Here is a 25,555-nt window from a genome sequence, read left to right as displayed (position 1 = left end):
AAAAAAAAAACAGAAAAAAAAAATGTCCAACGGTTTCGAAAATCATCAATTATCAATCAATCCCACACTTTTTATGTCCCGAGAAATTTCGTTTATCAACGCATGCTTCGAAATATTCGAAGTTTTCGTTCTACGAGCGAACCCGAGCTCCGCTGGAGTCGGCGTAGCCACAGGCGTAGGCGACTTGTTGTGATCTACAGCCCTCAAGGTGACACCTCACAACAAAGCGCCTACGCCTGTGGCTACGCCGACTCCAACGGAGCTCGGGTTCGCTCGTAGAACGAGAAATACGAATATTTCGACGCATGCGTTGATCGCAGCCCGTTTCGCCTGAATCGCACTGTACAGGTACAGAGATATATCTACGCCTTTCGATTTTACTATTTTCGTTATACGGCACGTTGAACGCATAATTATTTCACGGACCTCGTACATTGTATCGTGCTTACGTCGATATTTAAACGGCTCTTATCAACGTTGACGGTCGACATTAAAATCGAGGCGCACTCAAAAGCATCGGTGATAAAATTCCTTCGGTTTGATGCTCGCTTCGAATATTTTCGTAAGTATTTTGTGCACTGTAAAATTTTGGTACACCAGTTATCTACGGAGTCATGCATGCGGTAAGTGAGGTGAACGCAAAATACAAAAGTATGAAATGATAAATCGGTTACTATAAATTGCATTTTTTACCAGTTTTCGAGTTTTTGCGCTCACCTGCGACGCACGAACATTCGAATGTTGGATAATAATAAACCAGATCGATCGATGAAGATCTTGTACGCACATGCCTACAACGACCATCTCCGATGTATATGATCGCATATTAAATGTTATGATTCTCTATAAATACACCATCAGGTTTTACCTGTTTCTCTTCTATAAAAGTATGAGCTGGAAATGATTTCCTGTACACTATACTACTGGTACACCGGTTTCATCGAGACCCCCGTAAATAGATGCACTATATAATACGTACCGGCGATCGTAGAACCAAATTAGGGAAATTAAATACAACGTACCTAATAATTTTGCTTTGTCAGTATTGTGCAACCGCTAACGTCACAGCTGTGAGAAAAAAAGAGATAGGGTACAGCAAAATAAAAAAAAAGAAATGGAAAAAAAAATAAGACAAATTATTTTACTATTTTACTATACGAGCCTCCGTTGCCATATAAGTATAGGCATAATACACGTAGGTAAGTACGTATAAATAGGTATCTACGTCACGGCTTTAACAGACGCGAGAATTCATTGTGCAAATTGTCTATTGTACGCACTGATTGCTGACCTAGTACGGCGATCGTTTACGAACACGTTTTTTTCTCGACACCTCGCGATCTTCCGCAAGTCGATTATATACATACGTACATTATAATCGACGTCGTTAAAATTGGATGTTATTACTCGGGAGCGAGTAAAAAAATAAAAGAATTCTCTTCGATTCGCAAAAGCGTATTGCTGAGCGGATTTTTCAATTTTTTTATATTCATTTTTCTTACGTCGAGACAAACAATTCTCGAATACTTTTTCGCACTCGATGGAATCGTTTTTTTTCTCCTTCTTTTGGTTTACGCTAGTTTTCGACTATCATGGAAACGAAAATTCGTCGATAGTTTTTTTCTGAAAATTGGAGATCGTATCGTGGGTAAGAATAGCTCGAAATATCATCGATGTTGTTGTTCGTCGGGAATGATTCGCTCGATAGCATTGATGGAGATTATTATCGGACCGTGCGGATGATACGGACGGTATAAAGGTCTCGGGTGAATGATTACGATGATCGTGATATCGATAAATTTATTATACACGGTGAGGTAAAAAAGTTTGGCCTATAACCTTGTTTTGCTTATGGCCACCAATTTTCATTGAAAATATTCATTTTTACATCAATATGTTTACACGGTTAGCGATACAAAGAGCCTGCTGAGCACGCCGCGAGGAAAGAACTATGTATCTCGCGTGACACGCGCGTGTCACGTTCTCCAGTTAAGTTTAAATAATAACGCTCGGCATATACATATATTTTTATACACGATGTATACAGCTACGTTTATAATCTAAATATAAACTGAGAGACATCGTTCAGGTGCGCAGTTTTCGCTTTCATTCAGATAAAAATATAATCTGCTATACATATCTTCGCGGATTTATTTTCTCCTATATAATTGGCTGTGAGAGAAAGTGAGATATAGGAGGAAAGATGGATGAGGGCGATTTGATGAAATATCTCATCCTGCCTTACCTTCGGACTGGCGTTCGTTCAGCTCTATTCACGTAATCGGAGATTTCTGTAACTGAAAACCGGATATTGCACCGTGTAAAAATTGAAAGGAAAGATCGACGCTTGTTCCGCATATTGCATGCAGGTACGGGGTGGTTTCAACTCCCCGAAAGATTTTCATCACGTTTATTCGAGTCCACGATTTTTTCGACGCGCCTATTCCTTCAAGCCTGCACAGCCTGAGTTGAGTCAAGAATCGATCGGCGGTAGGGAATCACCGAAAAAAACCCCGGATATTTGCGGTTGATTACTGGGAATAAATTATTCTCGCTGCTATTAAATTATTCATATTTCCGTACGTTATTTGGTAGAAGTATTTTTTTCCGCCGTTTATTCTTTCACCGCAAAAAATCTATACATGGAAACACGCGTTCGCTCTCGTTATTGAGGATGATCCGTTTAATTTACTGACAACTTTTTTTTCTTTTTTAGCAGAAATCTTGATTGTTCGATTCGCTTTCCGAATACACGCCGAAGATCTCTGAGTTACTACCCTATTGGTAATTAGCTGCTTGTGCTCATCCTCTCGGGTTATCGAATAGAACGATTTTTAACGAGTGTAGGCAGTCGGTCTGAAGTATCAGCTGAACCTCCTCATCGCAGCGGTCGATTTACACTTAATCCGTTTCAGGCGGCTTAACGCTCGTTGAAATCTGTTCGTACAGACAGCACCTGAAAACGGTAGCTCGATGATACCTCGGCGAAAAATCTTCCTCAGATGGTACGAGAAAAAAAAAAACCATAAAAGGAAAGAGAACAATGAAGGCATTTCGTCTTAGCTGTGATTCGCAAATAATGGAGTTCTTTCTACAAATCCACATGAGTATTGATTAACCGTTGGCACGTTGGGATTTTACCGTAGTTGATTGATCGATGGAGATGAATTATAGGGATTGTGCTATTGCAGCCATTAAACCCAGCGAAGCAATAATCCGTTGAGAATCTATACTGATCGTTAATTTGCGAATCGATCTCTCACAAGTGGGTGGTTTATCAGCGTGACTGATAACTCGGTACGGGTTGGACTTTTCACGAATCAATTCACGTGTTTCTTATGCATGTATGTATCGGAGGAATGATTCATCTATTATGTGGCGTTATAACGAGAGATCAAGAGATGGTTGGCGAATTATTCTGACTTTTGCCTCCGTTCGCTGTTCGTAAATGGATCGCGAATCAGTTTTTCAATTTGGAAAATATGATCCAATCGTTCCCAAGAGATCATATCCAAATTCCACTCGGACGAATCCTCCATAAGTTTCTCTCGTCTCTTTGTCGCGAAAACTTTTTTCTCCTTCCAGTGAAATGAAACTGCTCTGCAACTCCGCGCCTTGCCCGAATTCATGCTCGATATTCAAGTTGACCTCGAACAGAATTTATCGCTTTTCGAAACACGCGACTCCACTTTCATCCCATTGTTATTTCCTTTCTTTTCGCCGTCTTTTCCAATGTTGTTTTTTTTTGTTTATTCTTATCTTATTTTTTTCATTTCGCGCGAATCAAATTAACGTATGAAAAACTCGTGTGAATGGAGGCCACAAGACGTCATAGATTACCGCTTGGATACATACGTTCTGAGGTTACGACACTTGACGTATGCAATATACCTTATACTGACGTCATATCGTTACCGCAATCGTAGATTTGAGTGTTTACGTGCCCCATTAGTTCAAAGTTCCAGTTCAAAAATTCTCAAAATGTTTCAAACTCCAGACTACAATTGAATATCGCTGACGAATCAAACAACTCCAGACCGCGGTAATGAATATGATTCTTAATTTATAAACTATGAAGTCATCGTGATTTTCTTTTTTGTACCGTGTATAGAGAATCAACCGCGGAGTTATTCACCTTAGGCGGTGCAACTACCAATTATCAACGAACTTCTGACCCAGCGTTGATTTTGGTCAATTTTTTATTTGTTCCTTTTAGCGCTGAAAAACTAATAATTGCAAACCGGTTTTAAACTCCGGATGGACAAAACGAATGAGATAAAATGGAGAAAAGTTCGTTGGTGAATGAACGCATTGTAAATAGATATCGCTCAGATGTATATTATATGAAAAACATGAATTGGAACTTCGGATCTGAGATAAAGTCTGTAAATGTAGGTTGTATCCAAATCTAAAATCTAGTATGATAAAGTATAGCTCGAGCGTGTTCACGTCATATCCTGTTTTTGAAAATATATATTTTCTCGAGATAGAGAATCAGAGGCACATTTCATTCACAATCTTTCAAAGCCCAATCACGGGACAGCAATCAGAAAATTTTTATCTCATCCACGTAATCTCATCGGTGTGACAAAATATGCATCTTGTTTTACCCAATCATACTTCATTCACGCTCTACACATCATTTCCCTGAATGCCGATTCTTCTTTTCCTTTTTTTTTTTTCAATCAGACATAAAAATGGGCCTGCAGCTATTTCGGAAGGTTACTCGAAGGTTACTGCAGAGATTAGGATTCACTTCGGGCAAAGATTTCTTGGAAAAATCAATTGCGACGTTGAAGTTTATAACATTGAAATCATTGCAGGGGAACCTTTATTTTGACTACGATTAGTGTCGCATTTAATTTCTAATTAAATACATACATCTGGCTCGTAACGACCGGATTAGGATTACATAAAGTACGAAGAAACAAATAGACTCTTCATACCGGCTGCTGTGGATGCATCAAGTAAAGTGCTAATGTTTGGAACAGTTTTCTTTTCTTTTTTTTTTTTCTTTTTCTCCGTTTCGCCAGCTATAATTATAGTAAAACTTTATAGCTTGTGTTGAGGAAATGAAAATCCGTCCCATCGGGCAAATGGAAATTTTCAGATATTACATTTTAATTAATTGATCGAGGTAAAAATCATCGAAACGTTCTAATGACGATCGTCGTTCTTCAGCTCGTATCAAATGTAAGTCATGTCGACCAATGTTATTGTATACTTTGTTTCTCACAAAACTAATCGTAAAGTTATTCCGAAAGTGCTGAATTTGACGAGGTAATAAAGTCGTACACAAGTGTCAATTAGAACTTTAGATTACATTTGGTATTCAAATTTTCTCTGTAACAAGTATAAAAATCAAAATTAACTACGCTGCAGGTATCTTCGTTAACCTACTTTAAATAAATCCCTCGAAAGCTATTTTCAAGTCCTCATATCTCCTACGTACTAATTAAAGTTACAAATTATTATTCGCTGCAAGGAAAATAGCACAAGTGCGTAAAGTGGAAAATGAGGAACGGACAAAAAAGAAGAGAGAAAGAGGGAAAAAAAACTCGCTACTTTACAGGGTATACACATAATACTTGTGAGCGAAAATTTTCAACGCGAACCTCTCAACTGCATGCAAATCTTTACGGCTGTCTGCAAGACCGTGCCTAATTCCATCGCGCATGAGAATCGGGTTTTAACAAAGGGATCAATAACTTAATTGGTGGGGAGGCTAGGTGGACGAACATTCGACAAAGACCTCTTTCAGAGATGCGCGGTAGACGTCGTATTCGGAAAAAATATCAATATAAAAGAATTTCAATCGATATTCACGTGACAAATTACTTTCAATACGATCAAAAAACTTCATTACATTACATACCATGAGTCCAATCAATTCTAGACAATGATTTACTGATACATCAATTTGTATCAACTCATTCTATGTGTTACAGATTGAATACAGAGGATCGAAAGGAGATAGAGCATACGTATACCAACCGCCATTTCCGGTTGCTTATTATTGGTCCAGTAGGTCAACGTGATTACCATACAATAAGTAAGAGTAAATCATACTTACGCTTTGAAACAATCGATCGGTGATCGGCTTCGTTGAACTGGTTGGATAAGATCTTTGAATATCTCTCGTCTAAGATTTGGCCTTAGAACAAGTTTTACAAACGAAAGCTTTTGGGAAATGTATTTTTTTTTCGAAAAAAAGCTCATCATATTCCTCGATCATTTGGTTGAACAACAGCGAACTTCTCTGAAATAAGGTCGACGATCTCGGTATACGATGATCGGGCGGTACGTTGACATCTACTTTTCATTCGCGAGTTGGTTGCAAATAGGATTATTCCGTAGGATTTATGCCTACTTGATATCCGACTTTGTACGTCGGTTTTATGGTGTGTTGAAACTGCCGAGAGAATCCCCACCACGTCTTGTCTCTGTAATGCCTTTTTTTTTCTTTTTTTTTTTCTTTTTTACATAAATTTCTCGAAAACAACTAAATGTAATTCAGCGACATATGTGTAATCTGTGTACACGCATAACGCCTTTGTGCGGCCCTTTTTATTACAATACATCCGCACATTTGTGTACACGTTACATACATCTGGCGGGATAGTTTACGAGGCTATTTTATCGCTTCTCTCGCGTCTCATCTCTTCTTTGTCTGCTTTTTTATCACTGTTCTTCATTTCTTTTTTAACTTCAGAATGTCTCGCGATATGTGAGATGCGTGTAGCGGGGCGTTAACCTTCTTTGGAAGCGGAATTAAAAATCAACGTTTTAACGGAACGATGAAATAGATACTCGATGTGGGTATGATGTATTTAGGATTCGAGAGATCTTCGATGAACGTTCGGGTATCCAATTTTTCTTATATTTCACACGGACAGCCCGTGCGAACAGCCACTTCCACGTGATTTTCCGATTTTTCTTTTACCAAACTCTCTCGAAATTTCACTTATAAATTCATTCGCGAATCTACCCAATGATTAAACATTTCATGTAAATAGTTCGCTGTGTTCTGAGAAAAACATCACGAGTTCGAGGAAGCCGAGGCTATCTATACTGACACAGATAATCATGGATTCAGATGAGATGCAAGGCGTATTTTTCAACGATTTTACCGTATATCATTACTTGGCTTCGAATAAATTAAAAACTAGTCATTGTGAGGAGAAAAAAAAAAAACAGTCAGTCTCCAACGTAATTTCTATATTTTATTATTTACAAATCATTGTGAACGATGTTGATACAGTACTGCGATGGAAATGCAAATAACGCTGCAGTCGCATTGTTACGAACGCGAGTGCTTACATTGTGAATATTATCTATAATGTCCATCGTGTGCAATATGGAGTTTTGTGGTGAACAGCGACCCACTTAATAAAACTCGTTTGAACGACTTGCAGATAGGTTGGATTTAGTTCAGCTGATATCCGGACGGACGACTACTTTTACTAGACCGTCAAATACAACGGATTTATAAAATCAACCGATCATTTATAGAAACGAATGAAGAATATCCACCGATTCCAAATGGGACGAAAAGACATCGGACCGTCGACTAGGTCAGAAAGGAAGAATTCGATTCGCTTGTAGTTTGCGTGATTCGGAATACCAGTTTATTTTCCATTCGTGAGTACGACCATTTTTATTATTCCTGCGCTTCTTTCGACGTTATTTATGCATAATCACGTGTAAAAAAATTGCGTAATTAGCGATTACAGAAAAATCTAGCGATCGAAGAAGCACTGTATTTGGTGTTTTCGTGTTCGGCTCTTGGCGCGCTATGACTTGGATTTCTTCTCCTTGACCTTCTGGTTATATTCCCGATCGGGCTTGATGCCAACCGACAAAAATTTCAAAGCAGAAATCGATCCCCCGCTCCAAACCCGACGGCACACCCGATTGAATAAAAACCAATCAAAATTCACCGACCGTGGTAGAATTAAAAAAAAAAAAATTCCAAAGCCAAATTCCGGAGATCATTTTTTCATAGATAAGAAAAAACGAAATCAAGTAGTTCGAGTAAATCGCTACAAGTGTATCGCCCCCTGCAGATACAATTTCAATCACGATAATCCCGACTGATAAACGCGCCAAACTTATAACTATACGCGGTCGGTCTCCCGATGACATTTGATAAAACAAGTTTTTTCAAATACCGTCGACTATAATAATGAAACTATAAAACTTATTTATCTAGTTTTGCATTTCCTTTTTCATTCCTTGAATGATTGATGAAATAAATCTTTTCGTTTTTTTTTTTTTTTTTTTTTTTTTCTATCATAACGAAAGGATCGTTTTTCAGCACTGTTAGGAAGTTGGTAAGGTGCTGCTCGAAGCCGGGGGTGCTTACCTACGTGAATATTCTTATTATGGAAAGGAAAAGAATGCGCGCAAGGTCCCGCATATTGTGCGTGTGTTGCTCGCAAACGTCTGACTCACTACGGTTGAGCGACCTGTTCGTACGTTGCGCGTGAACACCGTATCGTGGGGTCAACACGATACAACTGCATTACGAATAGGCGCCTTTTATTCTATACCAGACAACTCGACGATTATTGGTGCAGTTGACTTTCAATTGCTTACAGAACAATAGGCTGTAACTAGTTCACACTACATTCCAGAACCAATTTTCGCTTTCGATAATCATTCTAACGTTGAATATTTCGGATAATCAAGCCGATCAACGGCGTTGCGATGAAGTTTATTTGTTTTTCAACTTCTGTGCTCACACGCTGTTGAAAAATGTTAAACGAATCACTAGTGAGATTCGAGACGTGCGTCGAACTTGCTTTATTTTGAAGAGAAAACTGTTCTCGTTATACCGAACTCTTGTTCGATCGGAAAATCTAACGTATTCTTTGATTATTCAGAGACCCTGTAAAATAAAGCTGAGAGGAATATACATAACAGCTGCTCGAAAGCGCCGAACCGAGGGTGAATAACACCCGGCTATGGAACCTACTACCTTTAAAATTTTTGAGTTGCCAAGTCGTCTGAGTGCGAGGCGGTTCGTCGCAGTTCGTTGCCATATGAAAACTCGAAATCTTGCTCGCGTTACAAACGGAGCAGCCTCAAGTCCGGATGGATGTCAGGTAGCCGAGCCGGGCTGAGGGGGTAAGCAACAAAATCAAGACGTATGTGAAAAGTACAATAGATTTGTCGTTTACCCAACGAGTAAGGGCTGAACGTCTTTAGTCCCTTATTTTTAGGTGCAGATGCGCAGCAAAAACCGTTACTGCCCTCAATACCCCTGCAGGCGCCAAATTCTAAGGAACAGAAAATATATCTCAGCATTCGTGCAAGGGCCACTTTTTTTTTTTTCCATCCACATTTTCTGGGCCCCACGAATTTATTGATATTTATTTACGGGACGGTTTGGGTATAGGATGTAAGGGGGAAGAGAGAATCTGCCCGGATAATTTTATTTTTCAGAATCATTTCAGCGACAGATGATGCGGGTGTTTAATCGACAGCTGAATAATTGACGAGTCTTGAAAACTGGCGAACAAAAACAATTATCTCATTCTCCGTTACGGTCGTAAGTTAATTTTTAAAACCTGATCAGCGTGGCCTTTGCAACAAAGAGCGAAGGCGGTGCAAGGTTGATCATATTTTTCGTATAGTCGAGAAACGCTGAATTCCATCCTCCGGAGATGGGAGATTCGAAAACGATTGCTGTTTCATTATAGGTACGAAGGTAACCGGGTTTTCAATCGGATCAACCGAAATTGCTACACATTTCTTTTCCCGAAAAATAGCCTCCCGATTTTGTCGAGGAAAATCGATTCAGATTCTTCTACCAAATCTTTTACTTTCACTATTCCGCCGTTCTCGGCTCCGAAATAATTGAAATCCAGCCACCATGACTTATGGGTAAAATAAAGCGAACTAAATCCATCTCTGAAAAAAGCTCATTCAGCTCGATTATCTCGTGAGAATTTTTCTTCTCTCTGACATCGGATGGGCTTTTCCACGCTCAAATTCTTCAGTCTCTTGTCGCGTTCACCAGTGCGGAGATAATTTCCCGTGGAATCGTTCGGTTGGAACGCTGTTATTTCTTTTCTTTTTTTTTTTTTTATTGTTTGGATTTCAGTTTTCTCAGCTACCGCAGCGCATTGTGAGCAGACACCGAGTACATTCGAGTAGGCACTAGGCTAATCAACATTCGCTGCCTAATAATGAGATTTAAAAAGCGAAGCCGAGTAGGTAGATTTATATTCATACCGTATAATACGACCGAGTCTGAGAAGCACGTCAATTCTAAGGTAGGGTCCGTCCAAGGTTGTCGAAGCTTGTTACGGCCGCTACTGACGGCAACCTAGATTCGATTTATTATACAGGGTGAACGATTTCAAGAGTTACAAGTCGTGTGTCCCTCGAACAACGCTGGAACGTCAAAATTCAGGGACATGGTAACTCGAAAAATTTCGCTACCTACGCGCTATGATTGCGATTATTTCTGTCTCCTCAACAGTGAGATTATTTTACCAACGTTGTCTCTATTCTTTTCCGAATATCAATTTGTTCCTTTCGACAGGAGCTTTCATAATTCTTTTTTATTACCATTATTCCACGTCCCATATGCGATCGAATCAAAAGTCATCCGCTTCTGATGGAACGAATCGCGATTGGAACGGTTCTGCGGACTCGTGCAGCCATTATTGCTAACGGTGAACCTTCGGAATCGGACGTAACGTAAGATCCTCCTAGGACCTGTTGTACGGGACGTACGTACGTACGTTATAATAATCTTGAACTACATTCAGCATTACGTTATTAGAAAAATTAGAGGGCATTAGAAAGCTCGCAGTCAATCTCTCTATTCATAGTAACTAACAGTCGTTTCAGACGTGACGAAAAGAAGAGAATATCGTTATTATACAATATGAAATATTGCATTTTAAGCACCAAAGCAGCTGACGATTTACGTGATTTTATTATCATGTTTACGCTTAAATAACGATGTTTTCTCAGAGGTATAACGCTCGTTTGCAGCATCCAGCCATGTTAAGCGACGTACACGCACTTTGCCTAGAGGCTAAACTTTCGCGTGTATATTAAATTATTATTCCTGTGCATGGAGAATAACGCACGAGCGAATATGCACCGCGATTTTCACAATCTAATCGTTCAAGGTGACGGTCTTTATCTGACTCGAAACTGCACGATGTGCGAAATTCGAACTACGTGCAATTCGAGGAACAAGGCGTTCGGTCGAAAGGGTTGAAGTCATTTCAAATAAAATCATTGGTAATTATTTTTAAAGTATATTTTTATTTTCACATAAGATATAGTTCCTATAAACTATCGATTATTTTACAATTAATGGATGAATATTGAAAAACATGGAGGGTGTTCAATCATATTCGTTCATGGATTGAAAGTACGTTATACGTTTAAAAAAAATGATTGACAAAGAAAAAAATGATGGAAAACCAATGTGAATTCTACTGATCAGCTAAGACACGCATATCGGTATGAAATATTATACTCTCTCGTATTCGCAGTCAATCATTTTTCAAAAATTAATAAAAACTGAGAACATTTAGACGAAGAAAATGCACACACGCGGAACAAACTTCTGGTTACGATAAATACACGTGGAACTGGTTATTCGTAATAATTATCAAATAATGATTATATTCGTTACGAATGTTCCAATGAGTGTTAATCTTATCTTACATCCAGCAATTCATTCAGTATCTCGACAACACGTGTACAAAATATCGATTAAGGGATATTATTATATTACCTATTCTAATCGGTTTTAAATGGCGGCTAAACCTAACGTCGACATAATATCACAGATAATCTTAATGATAATTTGTATTATAACAATTAATTAACAATGTTTAATCTTGCCATGTGGGACATGAAATATCGACATTAATTCAAACGATTAAGTTCGAGTAAAGAATCTCTTCTTTTACGCGAGATGTTGGGAAGATCCTTATTATCTCTACCCCCCTCCCCAGTCCGCGGATGCTACTCATTGTCAGTGTTGCTAGGCTAGACCTAACGGTGAAGCTCGTCATTATTGTTATTGTTGTTGCGGAAAAGAAAGGTGAAACGTAACGTGAATGGTGTCTTGAATGAGAAGAAGAGAAAAATGAAAAAAAAAAAATAAATCCAGTCCCTTTGTGTGTCCCGTACAGGTAGAGTTGAACAGACTGCAGTTGTACATCTTCGTTCATCCGTTGAGAGCGAAGACGAATCTCATCTCTGGTTGGTCACAGCTGGAGAAGATCGATGCAGTGATGCTGATGGTAACATGGCCACGATTTTGCGAATCGCCAATTAAACTCCACCATTGTAGGGGGTGTGAGGTCTTATCGGAATCAGAAACTCAACGAGTTCTTTTCACTTCACACTTTGACAATCATTATTACTATTTGTTTCTCTGTTTCTATTTATTTTTATTTTTTTTATTTGTGTGTGTTTTTGGTAATCACTTCTTGTGTCCATTACCAATCACATCGAAATCATCGTAAATTCTTCGAAACTGTCGGCATAATGCGATACGTTCATCGTATGACGGATCTTAATTCTGCAATTACAATACCAACAGTGCCAAAGAGTTATCGCAAGAAAAATAATTGGATTTGTCTTCGCGACTTCATGAAACTGTATTTATACGGTGGCTTTCGGCCCGTAGTAAAAAATCGCTAATTTATATCTCTTCCTCCTCTACGATGGGCAGGCTGCTTTGGTGTACCAGGGGGCTGCTTCGTGCAGTAAATGCCAAGATCCAATACTCCAACTCTTTCTTACACTCGACCAGGAAGGTCAGTGCGACCGGAGTATCGAATCCCTTTTGGCGAACTCTGAATCCCTCGTCACCAAGGCGCTCAATCGTTGTCGTTCTCAGGTTCAGAACACCGAGCGGTCTGCAAACTTTCTTCTGGGGGTAGATAACAGCGAAGTGTTCAAGGCTCGTACGATAAACCTTGACCTGGACATTCTGACGATGTCCGTTTGGTCCAAGAAGGGTCATGTAGCCACTCATGTTTCCGGTATTCCAGCAGGAGTCGATGTTCGAATCATCCATGCTTGTCTGGCTGAAGTGCAGGAAGTTTGTGTGCATCGCTACGTCGGCAGGCATCTTGTTTGAGGGGGTTTTTTTTTGAAGTTTTCTTTTACTTTCAAGAAAAACTCACTGAGCTTTTATTCAGAGCTTATATATGTTTTGTTCACTTGAATCGTTGAAATTGATTATCAACGAAACTATTACTAGCTTTATTGCTTTTAGGTGTTTTTCAATACTGTTATCAAATTACTTGTTGTTTGTGCGATAAAACTTGAGATTCAACTTGAAACAACCACGTTTTAGAATTGTACTAGTGCTTTCACTGTATTGCAAGAGCGAAACTCTACGATATCGCTGCGTGCAACGTACTGATCCAAATGATTTTTACTCGCTGTATTTATAGGCATTCGCTACTGTTGGTGGGGAGGAAAATCCCGGAGTCGCCGTGTCTGCCACATCGGAGAGACAAGCGCCACCGTACAGTGCACCCCACTTTGCACCCACTTTTGATAGCCACTTTGTACATACATATATGCATCTACCTTCCATACATAGAACATCCCTTTGGTGATATTTGTTCGCTCGAAAAACAGATTATCCAAATGGTGTGTAAACAATTCCTTTTCTCACATCTTGACACCGAGCACAACCTTTCTTTGAAATTATTGTTGCAAACATCAAAGAAAGAGGTGTGCGCGAGCTTGCACGTGTTGCGAAAAGGAAGAAAAATTGCAAATTCAAATCTCGCATTGTCTGAAAGGGTTGTGTTTTCGTCAACCGATTTGTGGCCATGCGATCAGAAGCTATTCAAGGAAATCGGTACTTGGCCGATGTTCAATTTTACTCCTCTTAATTGATTTTCAGAAACCAGACGCGCTAACACTGGAGCACGCCTATACCTATAGCATCCGAGAATTGCTACTGGGCTTCTAATACCGAAGGACACACGATTCTTGGCATTTCTAAGCGAATCCACCGGCCAACTTTATCGCGGTAAATGAGTATATTTTACGGCATGACAGCATTTTCTTTTTTCAATTTTACCCGTAACACCGAAAATTATATTTCCGGAAATTTTACAACCACGGGCTAAAACGTGATAGCAAATCGGAGTCGCAGTCGTAGGCCAAAAGGTCGGAATCTATACCAATAAACAAATCGTGTTATACTACGCACCTATAACAAAGTCGGAAATTTTCCAGCGTCAAAACAAACCGCGGATCTGCCCTCACACGTGGCACGTTTTCGCGAATCTTGTTTTTCTCTTACAACAGTATAGGTACAATGAGATATATTCGTGCAGTAAGCTTTGGATCGGTGACAAATTCTTAACCGGGACTTTCTCAAGTCACGTAGTTGATCCGAGTAACGGATTTAATCCACAAAATACAACGTCTTCTCCTCAAACGAACTACGAATTAAGATAGATCTGCCCACGTTCGATCTACGGATCCAACAAAATTCCGCTGATTTTGACGAGGCGGGTTTTCCCGTCAAACCTTATTATGTCAACGAATTTTTTTCATTCTTCGATTTTATTAACACTGCGGCTTTTGGGAACTACAAAATTAGCTTCCTCTTTTCGTATACCGCTCTTTCGATGGAGCTTGATGAATCGATCGGTAGAGATCAAAATCTGACTGTGAATCCCAAATTATTCCGTACGTTCGATCCGAAATAATTTTAATGTAATTCTGCCTCGTTACCGAACTGATAACTTCATGCTTTTTTTTTTTAAAACGCAAAAATTGTACAGGTCGCTTCACGGAACACCGCGGACGTCACTCGTGACGCGAAATTGTATTTCACCTGGACATCAGCTGCGACGAAATCATCAGCGATTACTAGATATGTTACGTAAATCCCATTCGTTTTTTGCTATAATTATTGGCTAGATTTTCTCAGATTCGTCGTCCACGTTGTCTGCGATGCGTCACCGTTTCGTTGTAAGGTGTCATTTTACAGCTGCGTTAAATTAACTGCGAGTATACTTATAAACCGACGTGTTTCATACATTTTATCGACTTTTTTCCTGTTAACTTTTTCATTCCTTTTTATATCTACCTCATAGTTTTGCACCCGAATCGCGATACATGTTTTTTGTCACATCGCTTTTTACTCGATTTAATTTTGTGTCCAGCCATTTCGTACAGTTTTTACATTTTTTTTTCTAAACTTTTTACCAAATTTCGACGAATCAGAATTTCGCCAAGAGATCCTCGTCCTTTTTTCGGGTTTAATTCAGTACGGATCGCGTGTAACTCGACGTGATCGATGAATCACATTTTGAAAATTTCCGCAATCCTCTAATGTACTCATTATAACATCGTGCATTTATAGATCAAACGTATGATGTTCACGTGTACATATAATGTATGTATGTACAGCCATATAACATCCGTATTCTTATCGACATAGCCAAGTGTCGTGTAACATATGTTGACTGCTGCTGTTGTTTTGTTTACTAGAGCTAGAAAATCATCGTTCTGGTTTACGATACGATGTTTTGTTGGAATAGTACAGAGAAAATATATTATCTTGTAAGTTTCCATGCATGCGGTATTGTGTTCTATGATGTACTTCATATATTCACGTACATGCTATGTGCAGAAATCTGCCGTTGTGTCCCCCCCGATTTAATCACAGATGTAATAAATCTGTATCTCTGGGTAAAATTGTAGGGAAACTCGTACACGTTATACTTTTTATAGACACCGCGATTGTTTTATCGAACAGATATTCGAATAGACAAGAAAAATAGATCATTATCTAGACATGTGAATAGTATGTCTCACTTACAGAAAAGGCTTGCGGGGAACGTCACACGCCTAGAAAAATTCTAGCGTTTGGGTGAACTTATTAGTGAGTGTGTCATTTGTCATTTTTAGCGTTTCTATTCGATGTGAAGATTCAAAAGTCTTTCTTTCTGATGATATTTGCCTGAGTTTTGCGAGCGATTAAAACACCGATGACTTGTGTCAACGATGAGTAATCATTGCATATTCAAGTTAATTCAAATAAGTTGTAAATTACGGTACACACGTATATGCGCTTGTATTTCGTACGATACTCATTTTTATTTTGCAATCAGTTTTACTAGCCATATACAGATTTCCAATGTAGTATTTTTTTTGTCCTGTTCTGCAATTTCCTCATCCGTACGTATATTATGCGTACAGACTTCTTATTGTGACGGAGGAACGTCTTCTAACTCGAAATATCCTCGTTACCGATGCATCATACTTGACTGTACGAGAATCAGAATTACTTTATATGGTCAGTCTTATTGTCCGTTGTGCAAAATGGAGCGTGAAAACTGTGATATTTCATTAAAGTTTTATCTTTGGCACAATCATTTCGATCGGTCACGTCTTGAGGCGATTACACGTGTTACGATACCGTTCATCTTGAATTAGATAAAACTGCGAAACACGCACAGGTGAAAACTCTTACTTTTGTGTTAATTGGAAATTTTTGCAAACATCGAGATAATTCAGAAGCATTATTCGATCGATATTAATTTTTCTGTTCTATAGCTCACATACTCGAGCTGAAATCTAAACAAAAATAGGAGATATCTTGAGATTATTTTTTAACCACACGTCGCATGTGTGTAAGCACAGGTATAGTTAACATATATCACATGTATATTTGTATTAATAAGGTTTGCGAACATTTACAATGTCAGCTTATGGCGTGTCTTCCATTTTTTTTTCTCGTACACACATGTGCGGTACAGCTGTTAAATTCAATTTTTAAATTTCATCGACTCGTGGGAGAAGAAACGAAAAAAAGCAAATAAACCAAAGAAAAGAACAACACGCTCGTATCGGACTCCGATTATTATATTTGGCTGCAAAACTGCGACCTATGCTTGTTCGTGATCATATTTATCTACGCAGTGAAAAATTCTTTCTCATTTGAAAAAAAAATGTATTTCGTTTTTTCATGTACATATACCGCAACTTTGCATTAAAGTTTAGAATGTGTTTCAACGCATGGAGAAATCGATATAATTCTTATCTTCGCAGTTCTGATAGTGAAAATCAAATGTAAATTTACTCAACGTTGAATTTGGCATAGGTGTAATATGGGTATTAGGTATGTACATACTAGAAACTGCGCAGTTTTAGATATACGATCTTTAATCCAAGCAATAATAATACGAATTTTCCAATGAGAAATTTTAATGAATTTTAGTTGGTAAAAAAATACGGTATAATTCCAAATCCCATAGTTAATGATGTTATCAGCGATCGCTCGAATGATTATAATCTACCAGAATGAAAGCGCAAAATTTTTCCTGAGAAACAAACAACAATACATTAACATACAACGTGTCCGGAAATATCACGCTATCAAATCGACATACACATACATAATTATAGCCTCCTGTTTACGAGTTATACACATGGCAAGTTTATATGATAATTTTGTTGTTATCTGCATTTCGCAGTGTTTATTGATTTTTATACGATGTGGATTTTTCCTCTAATCAATCTACACCGATAATCGAACATCGATCCTCATAAAAGCTTTTGATAATCATCTGCTTTTTTTTAGAGGATTAGAATTTGCATTGTACTTACAATTAGTATAATTTGTTACGAATGAAGAGTAATTTCAACTCTAATGACGATGATGAACTATTTTTTCAATTACCCACCTGATGGTAGTTATATTTGATTGATTTTTCATCCAATGTTCTTTTTTCGCTTTTCAAACGTCATGATTACTGAATGAAAAATTGATAGGTTCTACTTGTGTTAGTACTGCGCACGTGGATATACAAAAGTATAAATATAGATTGAGTTAACAATATCAACCGTTCGATCGTCAGTGTAAATTGAATGATTTTTAAACTGTAACAATATTATTGTCACATTTTATCTACTCCGGCATTACTTTTCCAGCTACATTTAGACGATATAACGATATATTGAATCATCGGCTTCAGAAAGTCCGCGAATATATCCATCACGCACCGTTGGGTATGGCTTCGGAATAAAATTGAGAGTTAATTGAATTATGACAACAGGCTTAATGGGGACATTATGGATTCTCCATTACGGTTAAACGTGCGATCAATCATTATCAAGAAATGCAAAAATTGCAGGTATATTATATGTAAATGATTTGCATGTACTTATATCTTCTTCAAAGTTACAAACAATGTATATAATGTCGACAATTATTCCAATATTATATTTGTAAATAAAATTCCTAACGCGACGCTTCGGCGTACAAATTTTCATCAATTTCAAACGAGATAAATATCTAAAAGTTCGGTGAAAGTTCAGTAACTAGTTTAACTTTGTTCGAAGCTCGATGGTATAACGCACACCGTTATGAATTAGGAGGGGCAAAAAGCGATTAACGACTTTCGGATTTGGTTTAGAGATTATTTAATGACTGCGTAATCTAACTGTAATGATAATAATAGCCAGTTGGAACATCGAGTGTTGAAATTGACTAGCCGTTAATTTCGACGGGGTAGATCAGAAATTGATGTATAATTTTTAAAGAGCGGCGATCCCCCGGCATCAGCTCGTCCTGAAAACATATTTTTTCTCGTCTATTTAATCCCGTGATCAAACAAGACACTCCCAAGAGGCGTTTGTGCGTCTGTCAGCGTTCAACGTTGATAATATTCTATGAAAACATTCTCATCGTGGTTCCAAGATTCTTTTTACAAAATTCACCAAGCTTTATCTGACTGCCACGTTTTTTTTTTTTTTTTTTCTGCTACACGTATTTAATATTTATCATTGAATCGACCTGAGATTCGTATGATGTTATAGGAGCGACCCAGTTAACGACTCTTGTTCACCCTCTAAAAATAACTTTGCCTCAACTTTGGATCACGCATAATACACGTATTCGTGTATACTGTAGCTGCATGTGCCCGTGTGAAAAGCTCGCGAAAATACGCAGATGAGTCAAAGACTGAAAAGTTAGAGTTGAAGATGATTAATTGATTGACTAAATTTTTATTGATTTTTGATACTAATTGTAAGTAAATTTTGAGTATTGTCATCACCGAAATCTACACTTATAACATCCGTAAAAGAAAGCTGATATTGAATTACCATTTGAAAATGATGAAGTTCTAACATTTACGTTATTCTTGTTCGCAAAACCTCGAAAGCTCTCCATCTACGCGGAGATGAGATTCAACGTAAAGTGCGAAAAATTTCACAAGCGAATAATTTGTTAACGTTTTCAGATGAATTATAATGAAATAGATGACATTTGTATTCTTCACGTTCGTTGTTGAATTAGCTAGGCAATAAGATTGGCCGATTAAAAAATTCTATGGGATAAGTTCAGAACTCGTTTGTTTCGATAAACTTGTTGGTAAGAGACGATCATTCTTAAAGGTGAACGTTGGTCGACTTGAAATTACTCGAAAGAAACCTCTGGTAACACTCAGCGAGTGTTCACTGGTGTCACGCGATTTTTTCCAGCAGATAATTTGCAACTGAAATCGCGACTGCGTTGAATAATCGACCAGACGTATCGTCATGGTTCTCCACATTAATAAACATAACGGGGCTCGTAACTTCGTCGTACGAGAAAATACATAATACACAATTTTATCGTGAAATAATTCTAACGCAGATTTTACTCAAGTATACAAAATTCCCCAAGGTCTTTACATCCATCTGGTAGATTTTCCGAAAATATATATGTAATATTTGTTATATTTCGGTTGCAGCTTAGAGAGGGAAGGAACTTCCAATAATCTAAGAAGGCTATAGAGAGTTCGGAGCGGAGTAATAACATCTCTGAAATGTTTGCTTCAACGATCAACGTCATAGCCTGTTATTACGGCCTCACGAAGCTGGAGGGTGTTGCTTACGTGGGCGATGGGTGTTGGCTGAAAGGGTGCTGTGACGTCATTCCACCTTTCAATAACCCCAGCGGTTAGACGTCTGAAAGGTTTTACCTTCGATCTACATTTTGCTAGGGTTAGTACTACAGGAATTACTCTTTTGCGGACTATTTGCGCGCGTCATTTTACGTAATAACCCGGCTAGGTAATAAATTTTGTCATAATTATCGAATTGATCGAACTGAACCTTGACGGAAGGATTATTAATTATTGATAATTACAAGATAATCAGCGGTTTCGTTTTGAAAATATATGGGGGAACCAGAATCAAAAATTGCGTGGGAATTCTTGTAATTCCGGGTTGATTACGTGCAATCGTACCGCCTAGTTTATGATTATAGTTCAAACGAGAAAGAAGTCGCGAGGTTTCTCTCTCGAAATAGATAAGCCACGTCGACACACGACGAAACGAAGGTACAGATATTTAGTTCGATGAACTGTGAAAGCGAAAATCGTACGAGCAGATTGAAATAGAAAATGAGCGACAATTTTTCACGATGATGCTTAATTGACATACTTGTAATAGGCTATTAACCGTGGGCTATTCACATGTGCCATTTAGGCGGGGGGGAAAACATTTTTTGATTACATAACTAAAAGCTTCTAATGAACACACTCCATGTTATGAATAAAACATAGATATAGTACATCGGGTATCTGAACTAATCGATTTGCAGATAAGGCAAAAAAATACATACATAAATACATTAGACGTAATTTTTCAGGGGATCGTCGAACTCGATGTCTGTAATATTTTTCTGTTCCGGTCAAATAGCTGATACGTGAAATTCCTTTTTACCTATTTTTGTTTCTTTATCGATCAACATGAAGACTCAGCTTGCCCGTGCATATGTGTGTCAGCAATTTGTACTAAGTGTCTCGCTTGAAGCTGTCAACGTAAAAAATAAAATTGATCAATCTTTCATTATTCAATCCATTTTTATGGTAGATCATGTTTCAAAACAAGTCTATTTTCTTTGTAAAAAAATATTTTGCACAACTATGAAAAACATATTTATGGACAACTATTTCAGAAAAACAATTCCATTGTCAGGGATATCTATGAAATTTTGATGGGCTGGTTTACGTATATTTGAGTCGAAAAACGTCATGAAAATTTATTTTTAATGAAACTTGGTTGATCTAGAAAGTTTATGATCTGTATTCCCAGAAGCGTGGGATTTCCGATCCCTTAATGCTCGTAGACGTATACAACGAAGCTACCCACAGTGAAGACTTTTAAAGGTCACGGGAAGCCCTTGGGCGCAATATCGGTATCGCTGTCTGTTGAGAAACTTGCTTCATCGGAATTTTCTTCCCCAGACGAAACCCCTGCCGGAGTCTTCCGCCCGGTCCGTCGTAAACTTCCGTATGTTCGATGAAATTCCTCCATTTGCAAGATGATATTTTACGAAGTGAATGATGTATTTCGTACGGACATCCGTGTAGATTTTTAATGATGTAGATACAGAGCAATCAATTCGAGGAAATTTTCATTGGCTTGTATTACGCGATCGATTGAATACCCACCACTTATTGTGTCGAACATAATTTATAATTCGTGGTACACACTAAATAATTTTGGTGCTAAGAAAACATAGCTAGGTAGTTGATTGAATCAAATTGATCTCGTGTTTCAGGAGAAAAATGGGCAGCCTTCAGAACTTGGCTCCATATTCGGAACACCAGACTTTTCTCGCTCCATTCAAAAAACGAATAATCACAGAAGTGTCTAGCACACGTTTGCTATTTACAAGACCAATAGAAATAATATTCAAATGTCATTTTAATCAAAGTATTGCCAATAATATTGTGACGGATCAATTGTAAGAATATACTGATTTGAAAAACGAGCTTCATAATGCACTGACATGTATTTGACACTGATGATCGATCGATAAACATTCCATAATGATTCACATCGCGATGATCATTGAATACATCCCTGCACGCATCATTCCCTCACATTCATTATAAGCACCACATCCGTGCAGGCGCCATCATGTGCGTGCGTGCGTATGGTATCCATATGTTATAATATTTTGTTACGACAAGAACTGGAAATGAACTGCAGCCCCAGCATACCGACCCTGAACATGGAGATTTTGGCAAGAAATTGATTTTGGTATCAGGAGAACAGGAAACCCGAGGAGGTATTCCTAAAACTGGTGCCTCATCAAGAGCATGCGTTCAACCCTGTTTATTCGTTCCTAGTATGATAGGGAATGCAACTGATGCTTTGCAGGACTAACTATACGCCTGCCTCTGCATGCAATCATTCAATCATGATTCGATACGATGTGAAATGTGCAAAGACTATAGTCTTTGGTGTTTTTCATCCAAAAAAATAAGCAAAGACTGTCTTTGGTATTATTCATTCAGAAAAATGTGCGAAGACTATAGTTTTTGGTGTTTTTCATCCAGAAAAATGTGCAAAGACTCATTCTTTGGTGTTTTTCACCCCGAAATCCTAACGAATCGCCCGAAAAATCAGCAAAGACTTTGAAAAATTAAGTTCTCACACTGCCGCTCAGTTTTTCATGAAAAAAGTTTACGGAAAATTCCGAGTAATTTCGAAACAGTCATTTGTGAACGTGCAATTCGGTATTCGATCATTGCAGCGTCTCGTACGTAGATCTTTTTTCGAGGCAACGGCAGTATGGCCTTAGCAGCCGAAGCGACGTGGTCGTCGGGAGCGACATCGATGGTAGCGCGTACATCCTTTGAGAAAACATAGAAGAAGCTACCGAGGAGAGAGAGACATCGATATATTGGGGTAAGAATTAGCAATGGATTAGTACGCAGTTACTGCTGCGCCATGTATTCGGTTGACATTGAGTCCAGTGTCCAGTTTTGATTGAGCCGTCACTCGGGAAGTAGTGTTTCGTTTGATCTACATATTTTTAAAAAGTCCTTGACAATCGGTAGCTACTGTAAGACCTATATCATTGGAAATTTCCTGAATTTCGTAACTCGGAAATTTTTCCACTAGCACTGGTGAGCATAATTTTTTTACCGTGACCATCGCATGTTCGGGCTCCCAAAAGGTCAGCAAATTTTTCGGGGTGAAAAACACGAAGGACTATAGCGTTTGCTTATTTTTTGAGCGATTCTTCGCGATTTCGGGGTGTGAAAAATGGGCCAAGTAATTCTGTTCCCAAAATTGAACAAGTTATCGATCTGAAATGTGAACATCAAGGATATGTCAATGGAATTCATTGCTAGCTTGATTTAATCGACGTCTTCATGTTCGTTACGACTTCCAACGTAGAGAAAGCGTCCTGGATACGAACGAATAAATTACCTTTTGCCTCAAAAAAACGTCGAGCTTATGGCCTCAGATATTTTACAAGATTCACGGGGGAAAAAATCTTCGACTGATTAGTCGACGTAACAAGACACAAAGATCCGTAAACTGATCGGAGTTCAATTATTCGACCGATGATGATTAATTAACAAGTGCATCAATTCAGGCACGAAGCAGTATATTATATACTTATCGAACGAATCGCAGCTAATCATGAAACATCCGATCGGGGGCGTGTAATTTGGTACATGGTCAACAGAGTACACATGTGTTGCAGGTCTTCCGTCTTGGATTCGACGGCAGTTCGGCTTCGGCGACAGAAGCGGCGACATCAGGAGCGACATCAGTAGCAAAGCAGGTTCCTCAGAGCGACGATGGAGAGAGAGAGAACGGTGAGGAGAACTTCACATAGAATTTAGTTGAATATGCAAACGTTCCTATACATATTTCGATCAGTTGCTCTCGACTATTCATACTAAAAACAGTCGTTAGAAATATACTAGCCCGGTATTCTGAACAGTCCTTTAAAATTCTGAGAGATGACTTTTCAATTGAATTACGCGTTCCATTCTGTTTTCCGGAATTCGGAGATAATCAATTGATCTATCTGACCGATACAAATTAGATATAGCCATTATTTTCAATCAGCTTTCTATACAAAATTTTTCTGATTTTCCGGGCCGTCCATGAAATAGTTTTCAAATCGCTCGAGCGTCGGTTTTCCATTGTAGTTTGATTACGTTATTACGAGCTTCGCTGAAGGATTTATTGCAAATGCACTCAATGCAGCTCCAGGAAAAATTCGTAGGGATGATTTTACAATGATTCACTCAATTTCTTTTCTCAATGAGATACGAAGTGATTTATTGATCTTTTTCGTGGATACAAAAATAATACAAATACAAGTGATTGTTATATCGTGACTTGAATTGTACATGTGATATTTTTTTTCTTCTTTCTGGTAGATGACCATTGCGTGACGGAACCAAATCAGGACATCAACGAGTCTCTCCAAAGATCGACGCCTCTCCATCCTGATGATGATCAGATGATGGATCTGCAACACATGAGACGTACAACACCTTCCTTTTTCGGAGGTATGTTTCATTCATTTATCCCTTTCGAGAGTCCCTAGTATATTCCAACATTCAGAGTCTGCGTATATGAATTGCACCCCCTTGGAAAAAATGTTCAAAATCCTCCTCATAAAATCAGATCACCCAGCATTACCCAATAGACTCGGTAGATGCATACACCCCCCACAATAAAATTCATCAGACACGTCAATAAAGAAAGACAATGATTTATTATCATATAATATGGTACAATTTATTATAATTCAAACGTCTTATACTTATATGCTGATCATAAAATAAGTCATACATTAGGTAAGTTATGTAATCAGTTGATTAATTGTATATTTGTTATTTATGTTACAGGTCGCATATCTTCCAACGTCGGAGATGCTGTCTCCACAGTTATGACCCCCTGGACTTCCCCTGTTCATCAGGGGGAGTCCAGGGACCCGTCCCCTGGGACTGCGCGGCCTCCCACCGCCCCCGGGGTCCCAGGGGACCCAGTCCCCGAGGACTTGTCTCCGGGGATTCGGTATCCCCGCTGGAGGGGATGCCATATCCCGAGAGACATGTCCTCGGGACTGGTCTTCGGGGACGCAAGTTCCCCCAGGGACACGTCCCCGGAGATGCGGTATCCCCGCTGGAGGGGATGCCGTGTCTTTGGGGGCGTGGCCTTGGGGGAATAAGCGTCCTCGAAAATCCCGGGAAAAGGAGGTCCCAAGCGGTCACTCGTTTTCTTGATTTCTCTAGAGAAACGAAAAACAAAGTGTCCGCTAGGGACCTCCTTTTCCCGGGATTTTCGAGGACGCTTATTCCCCCAAGGCCACGCCCCCAAAGACACGGCATCCCCTCCAGCGGGGATACCGCATCTCCGGGGACGTGTCCCTGGGGGAACTTGCGTCCCCGAAGACCAGTCCCGAGGACATGTCCCTCGGGATATGGCATCCCCTCCAGCGGGGATGCCGAATCCCCGGAGACAAGTCCTCGGGGACTGGGTCCCCTGGGACCCCGGGGGCGGTGGGAGGCCGCGCAGTCCCAGGGGACGGGTCCCTGGACTCCCCCTGATGAACAGGGGAAGTCCAGGGGGTCATAACTGCAGCGACAGCATCTCGGAGTACCTGAAATATACGAAAAGTGCATTAATAATGACTTAATATAAGTCTACATTATTTATTACCAATATGATATTCTATGTCAAAATATTAGTTTAATGTTATATTATGTATATTATCTGA

At 38.9% G+C, this 25,555-nt stretch overlaps 2 long non-coding RNA genes across 2 annotated transcripts in view; both read left to right on the top strand.

Moving 5' to 3' along the window:
• LOC125500998 overlaps positions 1-21,781 on the top strand; it is a 58,768-nt gene extending 36,987 nt beyond the window's left edge. The window contains exons 21-26 of the long non-coding RNA XR_007278450.1: positions 5,949-6,052; positions 7,416-7,641; positions 13,907-14,035; positions 17,956-18,158; positions 19,761-20,013; positions 21,578-21,781. This is a non-coding gene — a long non-coding RNA (uncharacterized LOC125500998). The remainder of the gene's footprint in view (positions 1-5,948; positions 6,053-7,415; positions 7,642-13,906; positions 14,036-17,955; positions 18,159-19,760; positions 20,014-21,577) is intronic.
• Positions 15,911-17,450, top strand: LOC110116990. The gene is made up of 3 exons (XR_007278463.1): positions 15,911-16,481; positions 16,579-16,665; positions 16,782-17,450. It is a non-coding gene; the product is annotated as an uncharacterized LOC110116990 (long non-coding RNA).
• Positions 21,782-25,555: the final 3,774 nt, after the last annotated feature.

Source organism: Athalia rosae, chromosome 5, assembly GCF_917208135.1.
Source record: "Athalia rosae chromosome 5, iyAthRosa1.1, whole genome shotgun sequence".
NCBI classification, from domain to species: Eukaryota; Metazoa; Arthropoda; class Insecta; order Hymenoptera; family Athaliidae; genus Athalia; species Athalia rosae.
Note: the sequence above shows the minus strand (reverse complement) of the source record. Positions and strands in the feature narration are given on the sequence as shown.